At 42.1% G+C, this 25378-nt stretch overlaps 1 long non-coding RNA gene across 1 annotated transcript in view; it reads left to right on the top strand.

Annotated features, from left to right (window-relative positions):
* The first annotated feature begins 10161 nt into the window (after positions 1-10161).
* Positions 10162-25378, top strand: part of LOC109143517 — a 50088-nt gene continuing 34871 nt past the window's right edge. Inside the window, exon 1 of the long non-coding RNA XR_005604059.1 lies at positions 10162-10295. This is a non-coding gene — a long non-coding RNA (uncharacterized LOC109143517). The remainder of the gene's footprint in view (positions 10296-25378) is intronic.

The raw sequence follows: 25378 nt of genomic DNA on the forward strand, positions 1-25378 counted from the left end.
AGGTTTTTCTCTTTTATTATTCTCATGAATTAGACCAATGAATATCCTCAAAGTTACTGTGCTGTTTTCATCTGTACACTGATGTGTTGTAGGTTTGTGTGTTTGATAAAGTCAGGTTTAACAGTTTCAGTTTGTGCTGCTGTTGGAGTGGCCTTTGCTGTTAATGATGTGGCCTGTTAAATTGCACTGGGGCTAGGATTTATCAGGAAGTCTGCAGTGGATGGACTGTCAGCCTTTGTTTTCCGAACTGTTGATGCCTTCCATTGTTTTTTGTTTCAGACATTTAAATGAGAAGGGTCCTGAATGTTCTGAGTTCTTTTTTCCTTTCAGGAAGAAAATGCATAAATGACACAAACAGCTTGTTTATTTTCCTTTCAGTAAATGTAACTGGGTAAAAATACTTTCCTGCTTCCATCCCTCTCATCTGAAAGTACTTTAAAAGTGTGTAACAACTTGATGTCTAAGTTACTTTGATATATTTGTTATTTTTGTCCTGATATTTTGTGACACATTATACATCTGTTTAAAAAAAGCTACTGCTGCAGCCAGAGGTGCATCTTACTATTGTATAATTATAGTGTTACACTGTATTTCTAGGCTGTATCTCAAAATGAAAACAAGCCCCTACTTTAAAGAGACTTTACTCTGAGATAAATCTATCTAGTTAACTATTTCTACTTGTATTGTTTTGAATACTGTGTCCCTGTTTAGCAGTACTCTGTCCATACAAATGACTTTCCAGTTGGTTTTCTCTTTTCTGTAGAGCAGTAGTGTTTGTACAGATTTGTGGGGTGAGTAGCATGCAAGAGATGTAGGCAAAACACAGAGAAACAACCCCTTGGCTTTAGGATTTGCATTTCCCATGTTTTACAAGCCTTGGCAGTTTTTAGGTTGACTTAACAGCCTTCTCTGCAGCTTAAGTTCTGTTACCAGTGAATGATGAGCAAACAAGATGCTTTTGAATATGGTGTAATGATTTTCTAAGACTTTGCCAAGAAGAATTTTAATTTGCCTGGATTCTCCATTTGACACTCTCTCTCACAATACGCTCATAGGCAAACTCAGCAAGTGTGGACTAGATGAGTAGATGATGAAATGGATTGAGAACTGGCTCAGTGGCAGATCCCAAACAGTTGTGATTGGTGGCACACGGTCTAGTGGAGGCCTGTCACCAGTGGTGTCCCCCAAGGTTCAATACTGGGGCCAGTATTGCTTAACTTGTTCATCAATGACCTGGATGAAGGAGCAGATGCCTCCTCAGCAAGTTCACTGATGACACAAAGCTGGGAGGAGTGGCCAATGCCCCAGAGGCTGTGCAGCCCTTCAGAAGGACCTTGACAGGCTGGAGAGATGGACAGGGAGGAACCTTCTGAAATTCCACAAAAGGAAATGCAGGGTTCTGCACCTGGGTAGGAATAACCCCGGGCACCAGCACAGGCTGGGGGCTGACCTGCAGGAAAGCAGCTCTGCTGAGAGGGACCTGGGGGTTCTGGTGGACAACAAGCTGTCCATGAGCCAGCAGTGAGCCCTTGTGGCCAAGAAAGCCAATGGAATCCTGGGGTGCAGCAGGAAGAGCACTGGCAGCAGGTCAAGGGAGGTGATCCTGCCCCTCTGCTCAGCCCTGGTGAGGCACATCTGGAGTGCTGTGTCCAGCTCTGGGCTCCTCAGGACAAGAGAGACGTGGAGCTCCTGGAGCAGCTCCAGTGGAGGGTAACAAAGATGATTAAGGGACTGGAGCATCTCTCTTATGAGGAAAGGCTGAGGGAGCTGGGCCTGTCCAGCCTCAGGAAGAGACACTGAGAGGGGACCTCATCAATGTCTGTGAGTATCTGAAGGGAGGTGCCAAGAGGATGGAGCCAGGCTCTGCTCAGTGGTGCCCAGCAATAGGACAGGAGGCAATGGGCAGAAACTGATGCACAGAAGTTCCACCTGGACACGAGGAACAGCTTGTTCCTCATCTTGTTCCTGCTATCAGCAGGTTCATGCTGGCATAAAACATTTTAAGGATATTCAAAAATAGGCCCCACTGTTTCCTATTCCTATTTTCTCTTAAGAAGGACCAGTGCTGCATTTGAGGTTGTATGTACTTGTTCTATAATGGGGCTGGCTTAAAAAAATGGCTTTTTTTTCTGTATTGCTGAGTGCTAAAGTGATGTCCTTAAGGATTCAGTAATGCTAATAAGCTATTCTTTGCACTTAAAAAAATTCAAATGTACTTTAGGATAATTTTTTGATTGATAATTTAGGAGTAAAGAAAGAGAAAAGGACCATTTCTTGATTACAAGCAGCCAGTGTCTGGAGTACAATTGAAAAGAAAGTCCTATCATTTGGGTATTTAAAAGTACACCCTCCTGATTATGCTCAGAGTTGCTCATCTAGCTTTCTTAAAATCTTTTCAGCTTTTTTATCATGTAATATAAATTTTAGAAGAAATTAGTAACGAAGATAATGCTATTAGTAGTCTGCTGGAGACTTCGTTCTCATTTTCAGTGTTTCTCCAGCAGATGGCATTAGAGGTTTGTTAGCTATAGCTAAAAGCAGAGTTGTTTCGTTGTGGGAGGTGGTTTTTGTTTGTTTGTTCGTTCCCATTTTCCTTGGGTTTTTTTCTCAGGCACTATTTTAAAAACAAAACATACCTGGTATGCAGAAATTAGGTCAGAGCAGTCTTCTTTTCAATTCACACTACTCTCCAGACATCATAAATTATGATGAGATCCCGTTTTGCTGGGCATTGTAAACATACATGGCAAAATAGCCTTGCTTAGAAGAGGTTTTGATAAAGGTGGCTAATTATCTTTATTTTAAGTGTGAGGATCTGTGGTGTATTTTGCAAACAACGCAACTGTCAGTTGAAAATGAGCATCACGGTCAGGATGAGCAACAAGTTTATTATAACATCATGATGCCAAAAAAAATCCAGCTTTCTGAAGTAAGTGGTGCACTTGTGCTTGATCTGAATTTGATTTAAATCATGAAGGTATTTGATTTATTTAAGGGAAAAGGAAGTTTTTCTCCTGCAGCTAATGCTGCAGTAGCATCTTTATGATTTCAAAAGTCTCCTGATGAGCTCCTCTTCTTATAAATAGACAACAGAGTAGCACTTTATTTCTATGACTTCACGTACAGGATTACTATAAGCTGTTATCTTCTACTGTGTTGTATTTTTCTCACTCTGTGGACTTCTTGACTGCACCCCCAGCCCAGCAATTCAGGCCATGGTTCTACAGTCAGCACCCTTGTTCCCGTTCGGGGACCTGAAGAAGGGCTGATTTTCCATCACATGCCCAGTGACACAGTGTTTAGTATCTGCCTGCAGCTACTGTCTTGGATTTTGGCACACAGTGATGGCGTCAGGTCCCCTCCTGAGGAAGCCTGGCATAAGGACGGGATTTCTGCTGCGTCTTTCCTCTAGGCTCAGCAGGTGGCAGCTGGGGGCCAGTTTCTCAGCAGATCCAGCCCACGGTCTGCAACAGCCCAGCTCAAGTGCCCCATCACAGGCTGCCTCCTTCCCAGCCATCACGCTGGCCCTAAGAGCACAGAAAAACTGGCCAACACCTGCAGTGGGCTTCTGCATTTCAGAAATTTGTGCCACGTGGTGTAGTAGGTCTTGTACAGCACAGAATTGGCTCCCAATAGATGCACGGTGTGTAGACAGGAAGGGTGTCCAACCTGCTGGTGAGCCATCTGCAGCTCCAGGGCTGCCAGACTTCCAGCAGCATGCCTGGACCTGCTGCTACTGCTCCAGTCAACCAGAGCAGGGAAATGTATAAGAATCCCTAGGTTTTGTCCTGACAGAATTTCTAAGACGACAAAGAGAACATGCTGAGAGAATAAAGGGTGTTCCCACTGCGAGGTACAGAAATACTGCTGTCTCCATCTGAGCAGAGACAGAAACAAGATTCAGCAAAACAGTGACTGGCTAATAGTCACACAGCAAGCTTGGGGCTGGGACACGGCTCACAGCTAGATATGTCTGGCCCTGGTTAGTGGCCTTGGCCACTGAATATGAGGTAAAACCTCCCCTGAAGCTCTCCAAGGCCAAGGACAGCAGCATGGCAGGGTCTATCCATAAAATGAGAATAAACAGTGCAGCATTGGAGTAGCTCAAAATGTTCACTTGCACTCAGCAGCTCTTCTCGCACCTGAGAGCATGGCTCTACAGAAGTATTCCCACAGGAAAGCACCTCTGACAAGTACTTGTGAATTAGAGTATACACTCGAAAGCCCACTTTTCTGCACTGGCTGTGTGTCTTCTCCTAAAAGCACCTGGAATATTTTGGGGCTTTCTCAATAGACCTAGTATTAGAGGAGGTATTTTTCAATGTTAAGTAATATTATCAGATGTTTGCACAGATAAAATGCTCTTACACAATCCCCAGGATCTTTCCCTGGTGCTCAGAAGGCAGGATGCTACCTTGTCTAAGTGACTGCCTGTTGGACACACACACTAGCTGTGGGGAATACAATGATCTTAATGGATCTTTATGCCTTACTTAGGCCAGAATGACATGAAATATCAAAACTTTGATGCTTAAAGTCTGGAAGAGGGAGTATAAATGGTCACTGCAGCTGTGTCATATGACTAACTAGGAATTTCAGGCCTCATGCTGTATTTGTTATCCTCCTTTTGCTTTTCCTGCCCATGCAGCTCCTCTCATCTCACCCACTTTTCAGGATATGTTTGTTAAGCTCCCTTGGTTGACCAGTCTTACTACACATTTCTCTAGTGCCTAAAATAAGCACAGAAGGTTGGCCAGTGTACCATGCCTAAAGTAAGCACAGCTAATAATTCTTTTGTTTTAAAAAATATTATTTCTTCATTGTGCAATGAAAAGCAGACCCCCTAAAAGCTTCAGTGCTTTTCCTCACACTAAAGACAGCAAATTTAGAAGGTAGAAAGGCCAAAATCCAACATTCTTGCAGATTTCCACAGGTCATACCAGAGAAATAGCTGGTATCTGTCCTATCCTAACTTGCAGTATTTTGGCTCACACTCCAGTTGTGCTCTGACTGGAGTCCATAGCGAAGAACTTTGTTAAGAGTAAAGCGTGTATGACCAAGGTAAGCAGTGGAAAAGTCAGACCTGCTGCTTGTGAAGTTACTGCTCTCACATGTCCTTGACAAACATTTTAGCTGTATTACCACACTGTAGTGAAACAAACCAGGGGTGATGTCCTCCCCTACAGATCAAAGTCAGTGGGAATTCCCTTTGAGCAAAAGTAGCAGCTGTTACTTGCAAGAGGCTGAGGGATCATGTTTACCTGGAATTTCCCAGGACAAAACCCATAGCTGCTGGCAGGTATTTGTCAGCATGTGGAAGTCTGGCATGCAGAGGAGCACGGTGCACGGTGAGTGCTTTAGTCTGAACACTGCTTGGAAGAAAGTGGAGAAATCCTGAGCACTGAGACCCAGGATCTCTGCAGGTGAGCTCAAGGCAGGTGGGAATTACATCAGTATCAGGAAGAGGGACATTTTACCTGTTAAATGAAGAATTAATTCCCACAGCAGGTTGTGATTTCCAAAATATGAATGGTTTCTGAAAGGATAAACCCATTTGTGAAGGGAACATCCAAAGAATATGCCAAACAGAATGGTCTGGATACAGCTTATGTCACTTTTCAACCTTGTCCATATTCCTCTGGCTGGCATCCCATTCTTCAGGAGTGTCAATCACACCACTCAGCCTGGTGTCATCTGCAAACTTGCTGAGGGTGCACTTGATCCCATTGTTTATGTCATTGATGAAGATATTAAACAATGCTGGACCCCTGAAGAACACCACTTTGTCACCAATCTCCTTCAGGACACTGAGCCATCGATCATTGCCCTGGAATGCAACAATCCAATAAATTCCTCATCCACCGAACCAGTCCACCAATCAAACCCATCTCTCTCCCATTTAGAGAGAAGGATGTCGTGGATGACCACGTCAAAACCTTACAGTAGTCTAGACAGTCGACCTATGTAGCAAACAAGGTACTGCTGATGATTGGAGCCAGAAATAAGAACTTTTTAAAATATTGCTTTAAAATAATATATTTCTATAAGTACACACTAACAATTCACCTCTGTAAATGTGGTATTATGGGACTTAACAACTTTTGATGTGAACTTTTCACTGGGAAGAATTTCTCAGTAAAGCTATGCACTGCACAAGTGTCAGTTGAAAACCAGCTCTCACAAAGCAAGGGAAGCCCCTGTGAGACTACTAAGATTTCAACAGGTTTCCACTCTCAGTCTGCTCTCGGATTTAAACTTAGGTTTTTACCCATTTCAAGCAGAGCCTCAGTGATTCACCTATGTGATAAACACAAGCACACACAGCTTTAAGAATGGGTCGGGTTAGAAGGGACCACAGTGGCTCATCTCGTCCAGCCTCCCTGCTCTAACAGGGCCACCCCAGAGCACATGGCACAAGATTTCATCTGGACAGTTCTGGAATATCTCCAGCCAGGGAGACTCCACAACCTGTCTGGTCAATTGTTCCAGTGCTCAGTCAACTGCACAGTAAAGAAGTTCTTTCTTACATCCAGGTGGAACTTCCTGTGCACCAGTTTCTCCCCATTGCCTCCTGTCCTATTGCTGGGCACCACTGAGCAGAGCCTGGCTCCATCCTCTTGGCACCTCCCTTCAGATACTCACAGACATTGATGAGGTCCCCTCTCAGTGTCTCTTCCTGAGGCTGGACAGGCCCAGCTCCCTCAGCCTTTCCTCATAAGAGAGATGCTCCAGTCCCTTAATCATCTTTGTTACCCTCCACTGGAGCTGCTCCAGGAGCTCCACGTCTCTCTTGTCCTGAGGAGCCCAGAGCTGGACACAGCACTCCAGATGTGCCTCACCAGGGCTGAGTAGAGGGGCAGGATCACCTCCCTTGACCTGCTGCCAATGCTCTTCCTAATGCACCCCAGAAATACCGCTGGCCTTCTTGGCCACCAAATGCAGATGACCCCCTGACTGTGTTCATTGATACAGCTCTTGTAATTTAAATTTATTTTTTAAATATTCACACAGACCTTTTTACCCCTCCCATTCTCCTCCAGTGTCTGCAAGTACTTTTCTATTGAAGTTTTTCCAACAACTTTTTCCTAGATTGTCTAGCAAGCTTTCCTAGGTTGTATATTTTTTAGGGCTAAACCGTATCTGAAATTTTCTGTATCTTTTTCTAGGAAAAAATGCAGACTAACAAAAAATGGCATGTGAATTATATCTGCCATTATAATATCAGGTTATCAGCTGATATAGCAAGCCATCATCTTAATAAGCGTTACTACATATATTGCTACATAATATATTGAGCATAAACAACATTATTTTGATGAATAAACAGAGTAGATATTATTTCTAGCATTAAGTATTGGCAGGTGTGTTTATCAGTCTATTTGGTGTGAGACTGCATGCCAGAAGTTCTCTCAAAATATTGACACTTTCACTTATATTCTGTTTTTCATTACTTGTTTGCCATAGCCATCTCAAAATTAGTTTCTGCAGACCCCTGTAGAAGTGTACTAGTCCAATTTCATGTTACTTGAGAGACAATGATTCAGCAGTAATGGCTTAAAGAGCTTTTCTGCATACGTAAAAATCAGTTTCTTGCTGCTGCCAAGCTAAACAAACTGTGGCCTCTTTCCAGAAAAAAAGAAAGGAACTCCTTATTTGAACCCAAGATGTTGTTGTAAGTTTATCTTAATGAGGTGGTTATAGTCTTCAGCACTCGTTTTTTAATTATTTGGAGGATTCCTCTTGGACCCAGTGAAATGGCATAGTAGGATATTAATCTGGGCTAGAAAAATCCAATTATCAGAAACAAGGGGGCAGCTTTTCTAAACAACATCCATTACATTCTGCAGGATCCCAGTTTTAATTAAAAGAAACAAAGCTCTGGTGTTCTGGTTACAAACAAGAACTCCAGACTTTCCAATCTGGTTCAGGCTCAGCTGACAGTTCTGTCTTCCCTTGGCTTTATCTATATTCAAAGTCACACCAATTTAACTCCCAAGCAGTTTTTAATCACAGTTAATGAAATAGATGCTAACTGCTGCAGAAATGCACTTCATTTGATTTAAATAAGGTTTATAGCAGCCTAGTTAATTGAATTTATCACCACCTTCAACTGCTGTATATAACTTTTAAAAATGAATAGAAAGGGTCTTCAGATTATATGACTAAATTTAAATTATACAGCATAATTTTGAAGGCAAATGTTCCCTATGTTAGGGACCCCCTGTTTTTGGAGAGGATTTGGGCAGTCAGAATCCCCATGGAAAGACCAAAAGAAGAACTCCACAGATCACCTGCTTGGGGCTGGGGATCATCAGGGCCTAGGTTTGCACTGAGAGCCACTCTTTGCACTTTGAAACCATAGCTGGACAGGAATTTAATGTGCTGTTAATATAAGCACGATGAGCCTCAGTGAGTAACAAATAAAGGAGCTGCAATGTGTACGAAAAGGACTGGATAAAATATTAAATGAAACCAGTGTGCCATGACAGCATAGCTGCAAAGACTGTTGTTTTCAAAGGCTGACAGGCATTTCTGTTTTATACACCAGAAAAAAAAAAAGGAAGACACGTTCACATTAAATTATACCAGGCCCTAAGGAGATATAGTTCCTACCCAAAGGAGCAGGAGTTCTAAATAAACTTTCTTAATTGCAGAAGGAAAATTCCAATGATTTGTAAAAGAACAGTTCAAAGTGAGGAACTGCCCTAATGGTGATAGGATACCTTATTCTGATGGGTACATTCTTCTACTAAAATAGAAAAATTACTTCTTTATCTCAGATGCAAGCAAATATCATATTTTGAGATTTTTAACTAAATTACCTATTCTCTCACAGCATGTTGATAATGTATCCTCAAATTCAGATGAACACATCCACCCATAACCAAAGAGAGATCTTTTTAATAAGGAACTTTAATAAAAATTAATGCTGTGGGTCATGAAAACCTAATCAGTTTTTAAAGAAAATTGTAATCTGATATGATGAACAATATTTTTGCCCTTGCCTGTTCAACCACAAATGAATCTCAAATTATGGTGCACACTCCTTTAAATAACCCACTGGCACTGAAGCCAAGACACTATTCATTATTTTAAGAATCCAGCAGATAGGACAAAAATCCTACAGTAATGTTGAATACAGGTAATTGTAGTGAAAGTAGCTGAGGAGTTTCATTTAGCAAAGTTAGTGTGTCCAGAGACTTCACCAGCACCACTGCCAGGGGCTAGCAGGATCACCCCTCCATAGCCTAGGTCACAGGTGAAGCAGCTCCTATTTTATTTTGGGGCTCTGGTCACCTAAGTGCCCACATTGCATATGTTTTCATTTGCTACTGGGCTTCAGACTAGGAAAACCAGCTCATTCCGTTGGTGACAAAGCCCAAACTTTTTTCTCTGAAAACCAGCAACAGTGCATATTAGTTAGCTAACTATATTAATTAGTAGCTCCTAAAAGGCATCCTTCAGTCTCAGCTCTCACCAGGCTGAAAGGAGCACACCTCCTCCTGTGTCTCACCCCACATCATGACAAGGGTGGCGCAAGTGTTATGTCCCAAGGTGAGATGTAGCTTTACAGGACTCCCAGTTCCTCCAAAGGAACTGAAAGCCACGTTTACCATTCCTCCTTCCCTGCAGCATTAAACGTTGACTCGATTAGGAAGTGTAAACATCATAGGTAAGATCCGAGTTGGTGTCAGCTGGAGTAGGCCCACATAAGACAGGGAAGAAGCTCTGCTGGTGTACATCAACTGAGCACCTGACCAAGCTTCCGTAGCAGGGATGTACCTTCAGGTTCTTTTTCTCTCTTTCTCCTTTTCTCTCTCCTTCATTCTTTATTTCTTTTTCTTCCTTCCTTCCTTCTTTTCTTTCTTTCCTTCTTTCTTTCTTCCTCCTTTTCGCTCTTTTTGTCTCTTTCTTCCCCTTTCTCTATTTCTCTCTTTCTCTTCTTCTATTTTAATCTCTCTTTTCCTTGTTTCCTCTCTTTCCTCTTTTCTCTCTTTCTTTCCTCCTTGCTCTCTTTCTTTCTCTCTACACAACAGATACTTGGGTGTTTTCTGACTTCAGCGATGGCACTGCAGGAATTGCCACTGCAAATCAGAAGAACAGTGTACCAAGTCCACTCCCCTTTCCCGACAGCTGTCAACACCAGGTGTTGGTGAGAGCAAGGAAGGAGGCACGCTCAGCAGTTCCCACCAGGCTGAGGAGCGCTCAGTTGTGAACACAGCGAAGAGAGAGGATGCAGACCCCTCGCACACAGATAGATTATTTCAGCTCTCTGGAAACCTTACTTTTATTAGGTAAGTACCTGATTTGATTTTGGATTTTACTAATTCTGTCTGTTAATTCTATTCTTAGAGTTCTCTACCAAACTGAAATCCGTATTAGTGTTTCCTGTACATATGCACTGTGAAAGTAATGATCAAATTAATATTTTAAAATACCTTCATGTCTTTATTTTCTAAGAAGAGATGCTGAACTGATCTCTAAACCATACTTGACTATATAAAGATGATAAACTGACCTCTAAACCATACTCGACTGCATGTATCTGTAGTACTTCACCTTGCATACACCTTCTCTTCAAACCTTAAGCAATATTGTCATCTCTACTTTTCTTTCTTATGAAAGGCTCTTTATTCCCTTACTACAATTCTTCTTTTTTTCCCATTTATCTTATACTCTAATTGAGATTCTCCTTATTGAACTACCTAATCCCAGTTCTTTCTCTTGATTTTTTTTAGTTCTATTTTTTAAAAATCCCCCAAAAATTACATGAAAGTGAGGGTAATGCAGAGGCTGTTACACTCTGGAGCAATTTATGTGGCTTGAACAAGTTAGTATTTTCTGAGAATACACTTTAAAGCGGCTAAATTTCATGGGAAAATTGAAAGAACTTAATTGCATCGGAGTACATATTTAATAGCACAAAACTGTTTAATAGTTTTGGTCTTAGAAATTATTGAAGTGTTACATCACTTTTAGATACCAGCAATTTTTTTAACTTCTTGTTCATAAAAAAATGCAATGTCAAGTCTAACAGTTTGGAAAAGATTGGGGAATGCTGATTATATCTGGGAAACGGTTTGGAAAATTTGTTTTCCAAAGAAAACTCTGACGCTGAGTTTGACTAAACTATTTTTAAAGAGACATCAAACCAACACTTTGCATTCATTGTGAAGGCAACTGTGCTTTCATTTTTCCTGTCCAGTGAAAGAATTTAGAAAGCATTAATTCACACATTTCTAGTCTTTTTACTCCAGTCTCATAAGCACTTAATTTGAGAAAAACTACATTAAGACAACAAAAAGCAAATTAGTAATTCCTACACTATGGATTGCAGATGATTCAGAAGGATATGGAAAGTGGTGTCCAGACAGTGCTTTTAGATAAAAGCATGCTGACAAAATAGTTCCTCTCTTTCACTCCCACAGCATTTTTGTAGGGCCCTTTAGTAAGAAGAAAAATCCTTGAGAAGAATCCTTGAGTTCCCCCCAAAACACCTGTGTTGACAAAGAGAGAAGTTTTCATGTCAGCATTATCACCAGAGTGCTTTTTGCACTCCTCAGGCTCTCATGACTTTCCCAGTAATAGGAAAGCTCACCACCACCTCAAGGGATAATGAAAGACCACCATGGCCACTTGAAGAGTTAGACTGGGTAATCTCCTGAGAAAAGGACAGCTTGTGTTTGAACCTTTTCATCCTAGGAAAGCAGCATGATTTTTCAGTGTTTTCATCATTATCATCATGATGATGATTACTATTATTATTATTGTCTCATTCACATTATACCCATGCTTAGATGTGCTGCAGGGGAAAGAGCCCACAGCAGGGGAGCCAATGAAGGAGAAGAGCCAAAGTCTCTCCTTCATCTCCTTGCCTGTCGTGGTCACCTGCACCCCAGGGCAGGCATGTCAGACTGACCCAGGTGGTGTCTGCTGCTGAGCTGCACCCAAATTTCAGAGAAGCCCAAAACCTTCCCTCCACAAGGCCTTTGTTTAGGAGACAGTGGTGAGGGTTTCTTAGCTGCAGGAACACCCAAACAATAAGGCTGTCTAATGCACAGACAGTATATTTAATTTCCCATGGGAGTGTTGCTGCTTAAGGGAGCATTGTACAGGCAGATACGGCAGAGGTATTGCCAAGGCTTATTTCATTTAATTACAGTGCCTCATTACTGACAAACATCCATTTCAGTCCATGAAAGGTGTAGGCTATTTTATAGAGGGCCTCGTGGCTCCTATTTATTTTCTCCTGAGTTTGATCTCGCTAGCTATTTGAACTAGATGCCGTCAGGCAGCAAGAAATGCTTATTAGAGTATAATGAAGGAGGAAGGTCAAGGAGGAGGTGGAAAATTTCTGAAACAGAACCTTAGCTGAACAGGAAAACTGAAACAGTAAATTGTGCAAGGCGTAGATGTATCTGTCTCTATATACACGTGTTGTAGACAGACATGACCTATATATACGGTCAGATTCCATAGTTAAACATAACTTATTTTTACGATTTCCTACATCAGAGCTGGGTTTTCTTAAAGCACTTTGTCTTTGCAAGACCACTGGGTGTTCACAGTGGTCTTTTTCTTCTTTTCACAAAGGGACCATGTCACTGGGTGAAACTTAAAATTAGGGGTAGGAGAACTCTTCCAAGGAGTCATGAGCCTTAGTCACTGCACTACATTCCCTGATTTACTGCCATGCTTGTTTCTGATCACTGATGAATGATCATGCAGTTCACAGTGTCATTGTTCAAAACCATTTCGGGATAAAACGTGTACCTGTAATTTTACTCACTCTATCGTTCCCTATGGGTCTTGTGGGGCAATGAAAATTCCGGGTTTGTGAATATCAGCTTGCCCCCAGCCATGCTCAAACACTGTGCTCGCGCTCCCAAGACCACAACAGAGGTCCAGCTGAACTGACCAAAGCTCCTGAGGATGACAAACCCTGGTCTGCCACATGTTAAGATTTTCTGCCTCTTCTGCTCAACAAGATGGAAGCAAAAAAATTAAGCACTGCAGGACAGTGAAAAAATAAAACCACACCTATGGCCAAGCTGCACCCTAGAGGTGATACAAGGAGGCCTTCTGTCAGATGTGCTATTAGTAAAGAGGAGAATAAATGTTGGAAGGAGTGTTTTGGATTTAGCAAAGTGTAATTAAAAGCAGGAGGTTGCAGTACTAGCAGCAATGCCATGAGTCTCTCCAGCAAATTGCTTGTGTGTACGCAGGGAGCTAATGAAGTAGTCCATGTTTTGTCACTGTCAGCAGAGGCGGGCAATGGAGGAATAATCTGGGGAACAGAATTAAGCTGAGTGGGGTGAACAGGTTTTGTACAACAAATAAGGATTTCAGGAGAGTATTTGGTATGTCACATGAGTTTTACTGAAAGCTGTAGGTGAGCAGGTTTGAGCATACATATGGCAAGGTAGGTTAAAACTAGCTGAAAGTGATTAAACAGGATGTTTTGCAGACCTAGCAGGATAGGCCCAGAGAAGCTGGAAGAGAGAGGAGGAAGCAGCCAGTAGCCAGGAGCAGGCACTGCTCACAGCAGCATGCACGAGTGCCACTGACCTGTGTCCTGTTTGAGTGCACACAGCCACAGACACTGGAAAGGGAACACCACGGTGTCTGAGGGAGCCAAGGATGCCTAGGAAAGCAAGTGACTGATCCAGATCAGCTATCAGGGCAGAGGGAATGACTAGGACCTCTCTGGCATCAGTGAGCACAGCTGAGACTGGGGAGAGGAGGAAACAAGGAAGCCCCCCTGAACTACAAAATTCCCTGCAGCCTTTCCATTACAGCTGATTTTCTCTTGGCTGTGTGGGAAATCCCTGTGTCCTGTGTTGAGAGAATGTGAAAGCAATTTTCCACATTTGGATTTCAGACCTGGCATACAAGACAGCGTCCTGGTCTCTGTATCGCTAGCATTGGAGATGTGAGAAAAATCTCTGCTTCCAACAGGTTTTGCTCAATACACAGAGGAGCTCTGCAATCCCTGGCACTGCTCTTTTGCAGGTGTTTCATGGCATGCACCTCACACCACAGCACCTCAGGGATTATCTCAGAGTGGATGTAAAACACCTACTTCTCTGATGGCAGCTGATGCCTTTCTTCTTACACACCTTTTATGTCCTAACAGGCCACCTAACACTACATCTTCTGTCTCTCTCCAGTTACAAGGTGTGTGTCCTGCTGATGGACACAGCTCACCTTTTGCATGTCATTGTGTGAGACAGCAAAGTCTGAAGCAAACAAGGGCAAGTTTCTCGTGTGGGAGCAGAGCGATGTAGGGGTTAAGCAAGGTGTTGGGTTTAAAATCAGCGCTCAGAACAGGACTCCAGATTTGGCTAGAACTCAGGGGAAAAAAGAGAGTTTATGCCCTGTAGAAGAAGGGGCAGGCAACTGAGGAGAACTACAAAGATATTGGAAGATTATGCATAAGAAGGACCAAAGCTGAACTAGAATTTAATCTGGCTACTGCTATAAAAGACAATAAAACATGTTTCTATAAATATATCAGCAACAAAAGAAGGGCTAAGGAGAATCTCCATCCTTTACTGGATGGGGGGGAAACATAGTGAAAAAGGATGAGAAAAGGGCTGAGGTACTTAATGACTTCTTTGCCTCAATCTTTAATAGTGAGGACTACCCAATTGTCCAAAGGGTACCCAGCCCCTTGAACTGGAAGACAGTGATGGGGAGCAGAATGAAGCCCCCATAATTCAAGGGGAAATGGTCAGTGACCTGTTACACCACTCAGAAATGCAGAAGTCTGCGGGGTCAGATGGGATCCACACAAGAGTACTTAGGTAGCTGGCGGAACTGCTCACCAAGCCACATTCCATCATTCACCAGCAGTCTTGTCTTACCAGGGAAGTCACAGTTGACTGGAAGTTAGCAAATGTGATGCCCATCGACAAGAAGGGTCATAAGAACACGTCTGTTTGTCAGTCTGACCTCAGTGCCTGGGGGCGTTATGGAGCAGAACAACTTGAGTGCATGTACAGGACAACCAGGAGATCAGGCTCAGCCAGTATGGATTTATGGAAGGCAAGTCCTGCCTGACCAACCTGATCTCCTTTTATTACAGGGTGACCCACTTAGCGGGTGAGGGAAAGGCTGTGGATGTATTTACCTGGACTTCAGTAAAGTGTTTGACACTGTCTCCCACAACATTCTCCTGGAGAAACTGGCTGCTCATGCCTGGATGGGTGCATTCTTCTCTGGGTAAAAGAGGCTGAGGCTGCGCCCAGAGAGTGATGGGGAATGGAGTCCCATCCAGCTGGTGGCCGGTCACAAGCGGTGTTCCCCAGGGCTCTGTGTTGGGCCCAGTCCAGTTTAATACCTTTATCAACAACCTGGACAAGGGAATCTAGGGCAGCAGCAGTCGCTTTCCAGAGAACAGGTTTTCTGGCAGTGGAGGACGAACTGTATGTCAGCCACCCCAGCGTACAGGGTGAAGCTGAAGATGGGAGCCTTTCCTTTTATCCTGGGGAAGCAGAGGTACAGCAGGCACTGGGAGGAGTTGGGGCTCCTCTCGAACAGCACTGGGGAGCAAACCTACAACCAGCAGACACCTACAGGGGTATTTCACCCTGGCAGGTTGTGCAGTGCTTTCCTGAAAGTCAGAAGCAGATGTACTTGCCTCCCTCTTTTCCTGGCTTGCTGGCAAGTTTTGGATGGGCTCTGCCCTGGCAAATCCATTACTCACAGTCAGCAGAAAGCTTTCAACTACATAAACAAGATGCCCTGCTCTCTGAGTCATTAGCACCACCAACTTTTGGAGTTGAGTAAGTCATTAGTTTCTTCCAGAAATATCATTTTCCCTTGGTAGCTTTCCAGGCTAAGGTTGCCAAAGCCTTCCTGGATGGTACAGGTAATACCTTTTCTCTTTTATGTTCATGTTAAGTTCCCAGGACAAGCTGTTAGCCAGGTATGTCTCCCTGGGCATGACACTAGTCAGCAGGACCGAAACTTGCTCAGATTCTATTCCCTCCCTCAAACCTCTAATCCTCAGGAGAAAAAAAAAAAAAAAAGCTGTTGTCCAATTTACAGCATATTTTCTCCTCCCTAAACAGCTGGAACATCAAGTCCTTCTGCAAAACTCACACCATTACAAACCAGTGACACATAATTAAATAACAGTTCCAGCAAACAGGCCCATAGAGTATTTGTCCTCGTCACTGATTGGGCAGGTTTAAAGATCCCTGTCCTTTTTAAAAAGTCAAACACAGAAATATGTGAAAGGACCTGCAAAACACATAGTGTTTTGGTAAGATGGCCCATTCTTAGTGGTCTTAAAACACTGACACTATTTTTTTAATGACTGTCCCCAAACAGTTGTCTTGGCCTTAGATAAGACGGTTACAGTGGGAGAACTCGATTCACTTTCTTGTTACATTTTTAATCGGTATTTGACAAATTGACTTTTAAAATCCTTTCCTTTCACTCATCACAATCCTTCCCTTCTCTACTTCTTCCTATTAACACTGTCTTGTAAAAACTCAGGGCTGACCTTGGCTTTTGAAACCAAAGGCAGGACTCTTGTGATCAGGCATTCACCAATAGACAAGAAAAAAATACTGAATGTCAGTGTTCAAATACTCCTCCTAAGGAAACATTGCTGTTTCCCAGTTAAAAGAGCCCATGGCCACATGTGGGTCATACCTGGCTTCCACTACAGTTGGTGGGAATTAATTTTCCCAAATATCTTCATTGGCCCTGGTTCTGCAATAACTGGATTTCATTTTATTTCCATGGATATGAGGAATTACCCCAAGTGACTTGCAAGAGATTAGAAAATAAGCTCATGTAGTATAAAAAGTTGGAAATTCATGCATTCTGAGTACTGTTCTTCACACGAAATTTCATCCCAAATGCCAGTCCAAACCTGCCATTACAGTTTGTTACATAAATGACATTTAAGAGTGTGAGCACTAATGGGAAAGTTACAGTCACATTAAAGCACAGTACTTACAGTCACATTCACTTTCTCACCAAAAGAACCTAAAGCATGTTTTAAACAGACATACCACTGTTTCCTCTCATCATATATTTAATTAGAACAGATAAATCAAATTACTTCCTTTGCCTGTACAGCGTAAAATCCCTGTGTAATTACAGATGAGAAGGCCATCCTGCAGGCTATTTTGTGGCATTATAAATGTGCTGATTCACCTGATCTTGAGCCAAGCTGCACTTTAATCTTCCGAGTCTTGTTTTAGTTTGAGGAACAGCCAAACACACCCAGTTGGGCAGTAGAGATTAGGTTTCACACTATTCAGTAAAACAGACAAATAAAGTAATTACTTTTCTGACATAGGTTTGGGGTTTTTTTGATAGTAAACTATTGTAATCCATAAGATCCATAAGAATTTAATGAAAACAGAGAAGAGGGGAGGGGGCAGGGCAGATTGATAGGCAATTTCTATTATGCATTTGTTAATTAACAGGCACAGAACTTTTCTTTGGGTCAGGAAACACTGTTGCTTTAGTTGCTACACAGTGTCCCCACTGCCCTCAGTACGAAGTGACCCTGATCTACAGTAGTACAAATAACAGTGACAGCAGGCATAGGGACAATGACGATGATTGTCATGATGATAATAACTTTCAGCTGTGACTGCAAACAGTGTCCCAAGGAGTACTGTCCAACAGACTTGATCCTGGTTTCAAATGCCCATCACAAATCCAGACAGAAGAGCTGCAGAGACTAAGTCATGATACAGCTGGCTTTCTGGAACAACACGAGCTGTGGACTCTTGTTCAGCAGCTGAGATCTTTGATTCCCATCTGTGCTTCAGTAATCGTCTGTCCCTGGCAGAAGCATCCAGCTTTGGCCTGGGGACTCCAGGTGCTGGAGACTTTCTCAACTCCTCCCATTTCAGCAGCTAATTGTGCCCAGTGCTAAACCCGGCCAGCTTCACATGTGAGAAATGATATCTTGTCCCGCCTTTATCTGTCAGATGAAAGAAGCCCACAGTTTCACGTATCCTCCCCTCCCCTTCACATAAGCACTCAGACTCTGGATTCCCTCTTCCCTTTCTCTGCAATTAGTTAAATGTACTGTGCCCATCAGCCTCCCCTTCCCCAAATCACTGCTCTCTCCCAGCTCTTTGCAGTTGGCCCCAGCCCAGCGGCAGGCACAGATGGCAAGGGTATTTGTCATGGCTATGCCCTCCTCTCCCATCCCACACTCCTGGTGCTCAGCTTTCTGTGGCCCCCAAATATGTCCCCTTGGGCAAGGCACCTTTGACATGGATGCCCTTTGGTACAAGCCTCCTGAGCACCCACAGAAGTGATACAGGCTCCTTGATCCAGGCCTTCTCACTACTTGATTGCTCCTATCACAACAAAGGTGCCAGAGTGTGCTATTTTCCCTCTGGCCCCCCTTAGCTGTTAATTCCTATTCCTCTGATTTTTGTACCATCTGCAATTGTGTCCTCAGTCAGCCATAATCCTCTGTTTCTTCCAAATCACTGGCGAATTCCAGACAGGCTTTTCATGTGACTCATTCCCCACGAAACATATTTTACCAAAATCTCCCATGGATTGGTAATTCCCCATTAACACTTTTTGATTCCTTCAGGCCTTCATTTGAATCAGCAGATGACTTCTTGACCACTGTCTTTTAGGCAGCGACTGCAACAGGAACAGAGTCAATCCCCCAGGGGTTAAGAGCATTCTTCTTTACCCAAAAATATTTTTTCCTTTTAATCAGAGATTGAATCTTGGAATCCAGTCTTTTCTAGGAAATGTTCTTCAGCAGAAGATGGTGTAGATGTGAGTGCATGGTGTCAGCAAGTTTCCACTGTACTTGGGTGAACCATCTTCATGGATGTCCTTGCTGTGCGTTCTACAAAGAAATTTTGGGTAGCCTGGGGGTGGCTCCAACAGGGTGGTGCTTTAGAGTGAAGCCACAGCAGCCTTTGCAGCCAGACTTTATTCCATTTTCTATAGAAAATAGATATATTCTTATATCCAGAAACTGTCCCAAGTCTTCATATGATCAATTCTATGGTTTTGCTTCTTATTTTAGTGAAGTTCACATTTTTTTTGTTTTCATGGTCAGACACAAGCCTCAACCATAGTAGAAAAGCAGTGAAACTCATAATGAAGTCCGGGTTGAACAAAACAAATCAAAAGTATCAGAAAGAGTAATCAAAAAGAAAATGTTTATATTTATGGATTATATTGCCTTTTGCTGCTTAAAGGAAGGGACAGACTAGAAATTACTAGGGTTCATTAAATCTTCTTATTATCCTGCATATTCAGTGGTGAACACTGAAGAATTGCAGTTTCAACTTATGCCAGGGGACTGGATATCTTCCAGACTCACTCACAGGACCAAGGTGAGCACCGACTTTCTAGCCAATGTAGTCACTCTACACCTTTTAGAGGTCCAGAGAAGAAAGTGAACTGGAGCTTCCCTGGGAGATAGAGCGGAACATCATGCAATTTCAGAATTGGCAGATGGTGAAGGCTCCCTTTGCTTCTGCTGAAGGCTCGCTAACCACACAGTTGTACTACAGCATGGGCACAGAGGATGCAGAGTAGAAAGCGTTAATACAAAGCAAACATGAGAGTATTTGTGGACAGTGCCATAACAGGGAGACAAAGGAAGGCAAAACCAAACCCGAAATTCTCTGCAGCACACAGAGGCCACTCAGTCTTGGGAGCAACTGGACAGTGAATGGTGAATGAATATGTAACCATCACATTTCTGCAGGTTTCTGGCCTGAAGACCTACAGTCTATATCCTCATTTCCTCAATGAACAACTTTCTCCTCTGGCCATGACCTCACATTTGAGATACAAGTTGCCACCATTTCAGTGTTCCTAAACCTATAATGAATCAAAAGCAAACATCACAGACAGGAACACATCCTGTAATGCCTGGTTGTTGAAGAGATAAAGAAAGCACTTTCTTTGCCAGTATCCCATGCATGTCGGAACTCAGTAATAGAATGTTTTGATCTACCAGCCTGCTGTGTTGACATACTGAAACAAAAAGTGCTTCCACTCAGCCAAAACCACATATCTTGGCAATCTGCAGCCTGAAAGACAACAAAGACGTAGTCTAAAAACTTGGCAACTGTCCTGGCACGCTACACCTTGGGATTAGCGAGTCAGTCACGCTATGCTGGCTCTGGTTTTACCATAATGCAATAACATGATGGGAAATACTGGAGTGTTGGTCCTCAACAAATCATCTCTGCTGGCTTTCAGGAGCTGCTTCAGAAGCAAGGTAAATCCCTGAGCTAGGAAGTTACGTTCCTTCCCATAATCCCCTCCTGGTGAATGAAAGGTGTTAAATGAAGGAAAATACTTACTGCATACTGCAACTCCCTTTCTCTTATTTGCCCGTTCTCTACTGCAGGTGTTTTCTAAGACCTGAACCATTGCACCATGAATACAACACTTGCACATCTTTTTTTAAGCACTAACAAACACATTAAGAGGTCAGATACCACATTCAACCAGGCATCCTGGAGGCAGATTACCAGAGGTCTCTGTGTTGGTGAAAAGACACTGCACTGGCATGTTTCTAGTGGGACACTAGGCTGGAGGAGAGCAAAGGAGAGAAAATGAGAACAACTTTGGGCTATTAGGACAGGCTAGGGCAATTTCCAGCAGGAGGCATTCATCAAATATAATGTCTTGTGGATGGACTGCAACACCCAAATTAAAAAGCCATCATGCTAATTGCATAGACAAGGAACTAGTAAACCCCTGGGTTAATTGTATAAACTTTAACACAATGATGAAAACACTGGAGCCATGATAATCTCTGCCACTTCAGGATCTGGCCTTACTCTGCAGAATGATGTCTGTGAAAACATTAAATCAGTGTTTGAGGACTTTAGAAAATATATAGAATCTACTGTAAAAGTCTTATAAACCAATGAATTTCACCTCTTTGGGCTAAAACCAGTGCATAAATGGTGTGCCATTTAAATGGTGCTGTTAGATGCAAAAATCGGTTGTTTCACTGCAGATGGAAAAAGAAAAGAAGAATTTATAGGAAAATCAGGTAAGTAAACATGATGTATACCAGACAAAATAACAGAAACGTTCTGAAGATCACATCTAGTAAGCATATGGATAAATACAGTACATTGATGAAAAGTTGTAGGGTTTCTGCAAAGTGAAGTCATATGTCACAAACTTCCTAGACTCATCTGAAGGTAACAAATGTGCAAACAAATCAGATGTCTTTCTATAGCTGGGTTTGTAGAGAGCGTTTGAAGCGGGTCACTCACAGGAGACTCTTAAAGAAATTAAACTGATCTAGAAAATGAGAGAAAAAGAGACTTTTCAGGTGGAAAAAGACTGTTAGAAGTTAAGGATTAACAGTGGAAATAATGTGGTGAATGTAAAGATACATGTCTTCTGACTGTCTTTTCTCCCACACCGAAAGTATACTCACACCTTCCTCCCCTCACCTTGAAAATTTGGATCAGTCAGCCACAATCTTTTTTCCTTTATTTTTCCTTTTGAAAAACAAGGTTCTGTTCATAACTTGAGAATTTAGTACTGTAGATATTTTCCCTTTAAGAGGGAAACACTGGCACCACTGAAGAAGGGAGGCAGCAAGAATGCCCATTCTGTTGACAGAAGATGAGATATGGTGCCTGTGTTTGGCAAGGACTTGGCGAACAGTAAACCAGTGATCCTACACTCAATATCAGCAAGAGTTCTCGAACAAGCAACTATAAAATCAGTTTGTAATTACTTAGAAGACTTCAGCAAGACTGAAAATAATCAGCATGGTGATCTGAAGAGCAGTCTCTGACTTGGTGGATAAGTCAGGAGCATTAGATCCAGATATTTCTTGACTTCAGTAAGGTTTTTAGTAGCACCACATGATACTCACAAAAGCAAGTTAATGGACATTGGTATAAACATAATGCACCCATCTGGTTGGAAATACAGTTTGAAGGACCACACCTCAGGAATTTGGTGTCTATTTTTATATGTGCTCCTGCAAGGGCCTTTCCTGAACAAAGTTGTAATCAACATTTTAGTGAACAGCTGAGAGGGCAGAGAAGAGTGGGCTGAAATGTGAGACACCATGCTGGAAGGTTTGTGAACCATCAAGGACTAGAATTCATACTAACTGTGAGGAATCAAAAAGATCAAAAACCAAACAAGAATGACATTCAGAAATGACAGTGCATGTGCAATACTTGAGAAAGAAAAATCAAGCATGCAAATAAGTGCTTAGTTAAAAAGGGAGGCTGGGGTTTGAGGCTGATTCTAAGCAGAATATGAAGTAATAATTTAATGCTGTTAACTCATCTCAGCTGTACTAATGGCAGCATCATACATATCTCACAGGAGATAATGACAGCTTTCTTCTCTTTCCCAGAAACTACCTCAAATGCCACATTGTGTTTGGTTACAAAAGACGTGGAGAAACTCAAGAGAGAGTGTCTGGATTACGAGATGTTGAAGCATTGACTATGAGAGAAGATTGTCCTCGCTTACCCCAGGCACAGGCAGGTTTGGGGAGGGTGATTAGATAGCAGTCTTCTGATGGATTGCTCTAAAGGTTATTTGAGAGAGGACTGTGATAAACTTGTCTTCACAGTTACTCAGAGGAAATAAAAGGAAATTATATCAATTTGCAGCAAAGAAGATTTAATTTATACATTTGGAAAAACCCAACCTTTTTGACCGGAGCCCTGAAATAGTAGAATAGACTCATTAGGCATGTTGAAAGTTTGCAGAAACCCACTGGACAAACCGTTTTAGGCAATGCCTAAATGCAGTTCCTCCTTTCTCGATGAAAGGACTTTACATAGATCTTCTCTGAGGGCTCTTCCAAACACCGTCTTCTTAGTCTACAGTTTCATTTTTAGGTAGTGAATCTTTGAAGTTACATATATATAAATTCACCAGGTTTTATTCACACTGAGAATTAGTCAACTTTATATCCAGTACTAGCTGGCCTACATGTTGCATGCTTCACTGATTTGTGTATGACTGTTATGATATCTGCTGTTCTCAGCTCAGCCAAAGAACGTGCTGACCTTATAGACTTCACCAATAATTTTTCTACCATCCAGCAGTAAATGAGGAAACAAGCATGAAAGGTGATGATTCCACAGTACCTGCTGTCCATGCTGTAATACTGCCTACAGGCTATAACTGAAAATCCACCGAATGAGTACAGCCCGTGTGAATCACGGTTACGAGGCGTTCAGTACATTTACAGCTCCGTGCACCCCTATAAAATCCCATCTTGGTTGCCAAGAACATATCTCTAAGATTTAAAGGTTTTGGTTTTTTTTTAACTACTGAGGGGAAACAATAGTCTGACAAAAATTAATTCATAGGTGTGAAGTTTTGCTCGATATTTTGTAAAAACTTGTAAGAAACCTGTTGATACACTGTGTGGCATCTTTATAGATGCTGAATATGCTGAATACAAGTAGGAAACAGATGTCTTCTAAGTGAAAAGATAAATTCTAATCTCAGTCATTACATGCTAACTTTTTCTCTTTCCTCATGTTAATCTGTTCTTCAATTTTTAATTTTCTGTTTTAAGCAATACTGCTTTTGTTACTGATTGGATTGCCACAGTATATTTTGTCAAAGTCAGGTCAGTTTTTTTCCCCAGAAGTAAATGTGAAGTTCTCATTTAGTGAAAATATAACCTTACAGTATAAAAGAAAGCTTCTTAGGTTTTTAGACCATTTACCTTTCCTAATGACCATCTGTACACAGGCTGTGTGTCAACTACCACCATCAGTATTTATTCACTCAACACAGACTTTCTGGTTTTCTTCACAGGCCAGGCTTTGTAGAACAGGCACAGAGGTATTACCTGTAGTATCTCTGCTTGTCCTGTGTCAGATCTCATAAAAAATGGAACATCACCTCATTCACAGACCCTAAGCACTGGCCACAGTTAGGAGGTGGCATCCAGAGAATGAAGTGCTGCTCTCACATGAGCATACAGTAATAGAAGGAAGAAAAAACCTAAGATTGAAGGAAAACTATTTAAAGTATCTTTCAGATAAAAACTGACATGCATTCTAGAATTAGAGGATGCAAAAACACAAGAAGGGCACAAAACTAGAGTGATAATAATGCGTAAACAATCAGTAATGTATGGTAAATTCATTTCTTTCATTGCTTGCCTGATTGTCCTAGAGCAGAAATCTTCTACCAAAGTGTAGTGTTGATCATGTCAGTCAGGTCTGGCCTAACACCTCTTTGACTTAATGTGCTATAGGAGACAGCAACAGCAATTTTCAGCTGACTGCTGTGGAAACATAGCTATTTTTCATGCAGATGTGTTCAGAGGTGAAATTTATGAGTTTAAGTGGAACAGATCTGAAACTCAATGGTTTTTTGTGGTATAAAATCTTCTGCCTCATTTTGGCTACACTTGCCATTTGGAGATTTTGTATTTATCCCAGCCTGTAAACTAGAGCAACATTAGTGAGTGTGAACCTGAGAGAACCGTCCAAGCAGCAAGGGTTGTCATGAAAACCCAGACAATCACATTTTGAGCAGTCCTGCTTTATTTTGTCAATTTTTGGCTAAAGAGATCAGGCGGGAAGCTAAAAACCTGATGGTCTCATGCCCTCTTGTCTGCAGCCACTTTCCAGAGGAGAGGAACTGTGTTTGAATTTCAGTTTCATCGTGCAGCCTCCAACACACAAGCTATCAGCCAGTTCAGCAGTTGTGCAAATACATTCTTGTCCATTAAACATCTACAGAGCTGTGTGTTATGAACGAGTAATACTATTTTATTGCTGGGTTCATTCAGGACTTGGCATGAGTGTCTTTGTGAGTTATTTTTGTGCCATTTTTTTCTCTTGAAAATGTCTGAAATAGTTTTAATGTTTTAGGATGTTCTGCCTTTGAATGGAACATATTTTAAGATACTCATACTGTGGAAATCTGCTATATGTCCTACAGCCCCAAATAAGGTACTCAAAAAGAGGAAAAGATGAGCAGAGATGGCTTTGACCTGTCCTTATACCTTTTGGATGCAGTGTTGTTCCAGCAGTCCAAGTCAATCCTCACAGGCACTGCAAGTTGCCCTAGGTCTTGCAAAGAGCAGCATTTCTGGACTGAAGTGCCTCTAGATGATTTTACCACCTCCTGGTGACCAGTAAAGCCAGTCCTGTTTCTGGCATGTTGCTCATGGCCGTGTTTGGGAGAGTTTATTAGACAACTCTTCCTTGCCATCTTAATTCCTGACCTGAAGCATCACCCCTCTTCATTTTCAAACCCATAAAACCCCTTTCATAAATCTCTGCCCCTCTCACCCAGAGCACACATTCTTCAGCTTCTGGGTAATACAACTGTGAAGGTGAGTATTTTGGTCCAGTATACATAACTGTATGGCAAAATTATATTC

The sequence above is a fragment of the Corvus cornix genome, chromosome 3 (genome assembly GCF_000738735.6).
Source record: "Corvus cornix cornix isolate S_Up_H32 chromosome 3, ASM73873v5, whole genome shotgun sequence".
Lineage (NCBI taxonomy): Eukaryota > Metazoa > Chordata > Aves > Passeriformes > Corvidae > Corvus > Corvus cornix.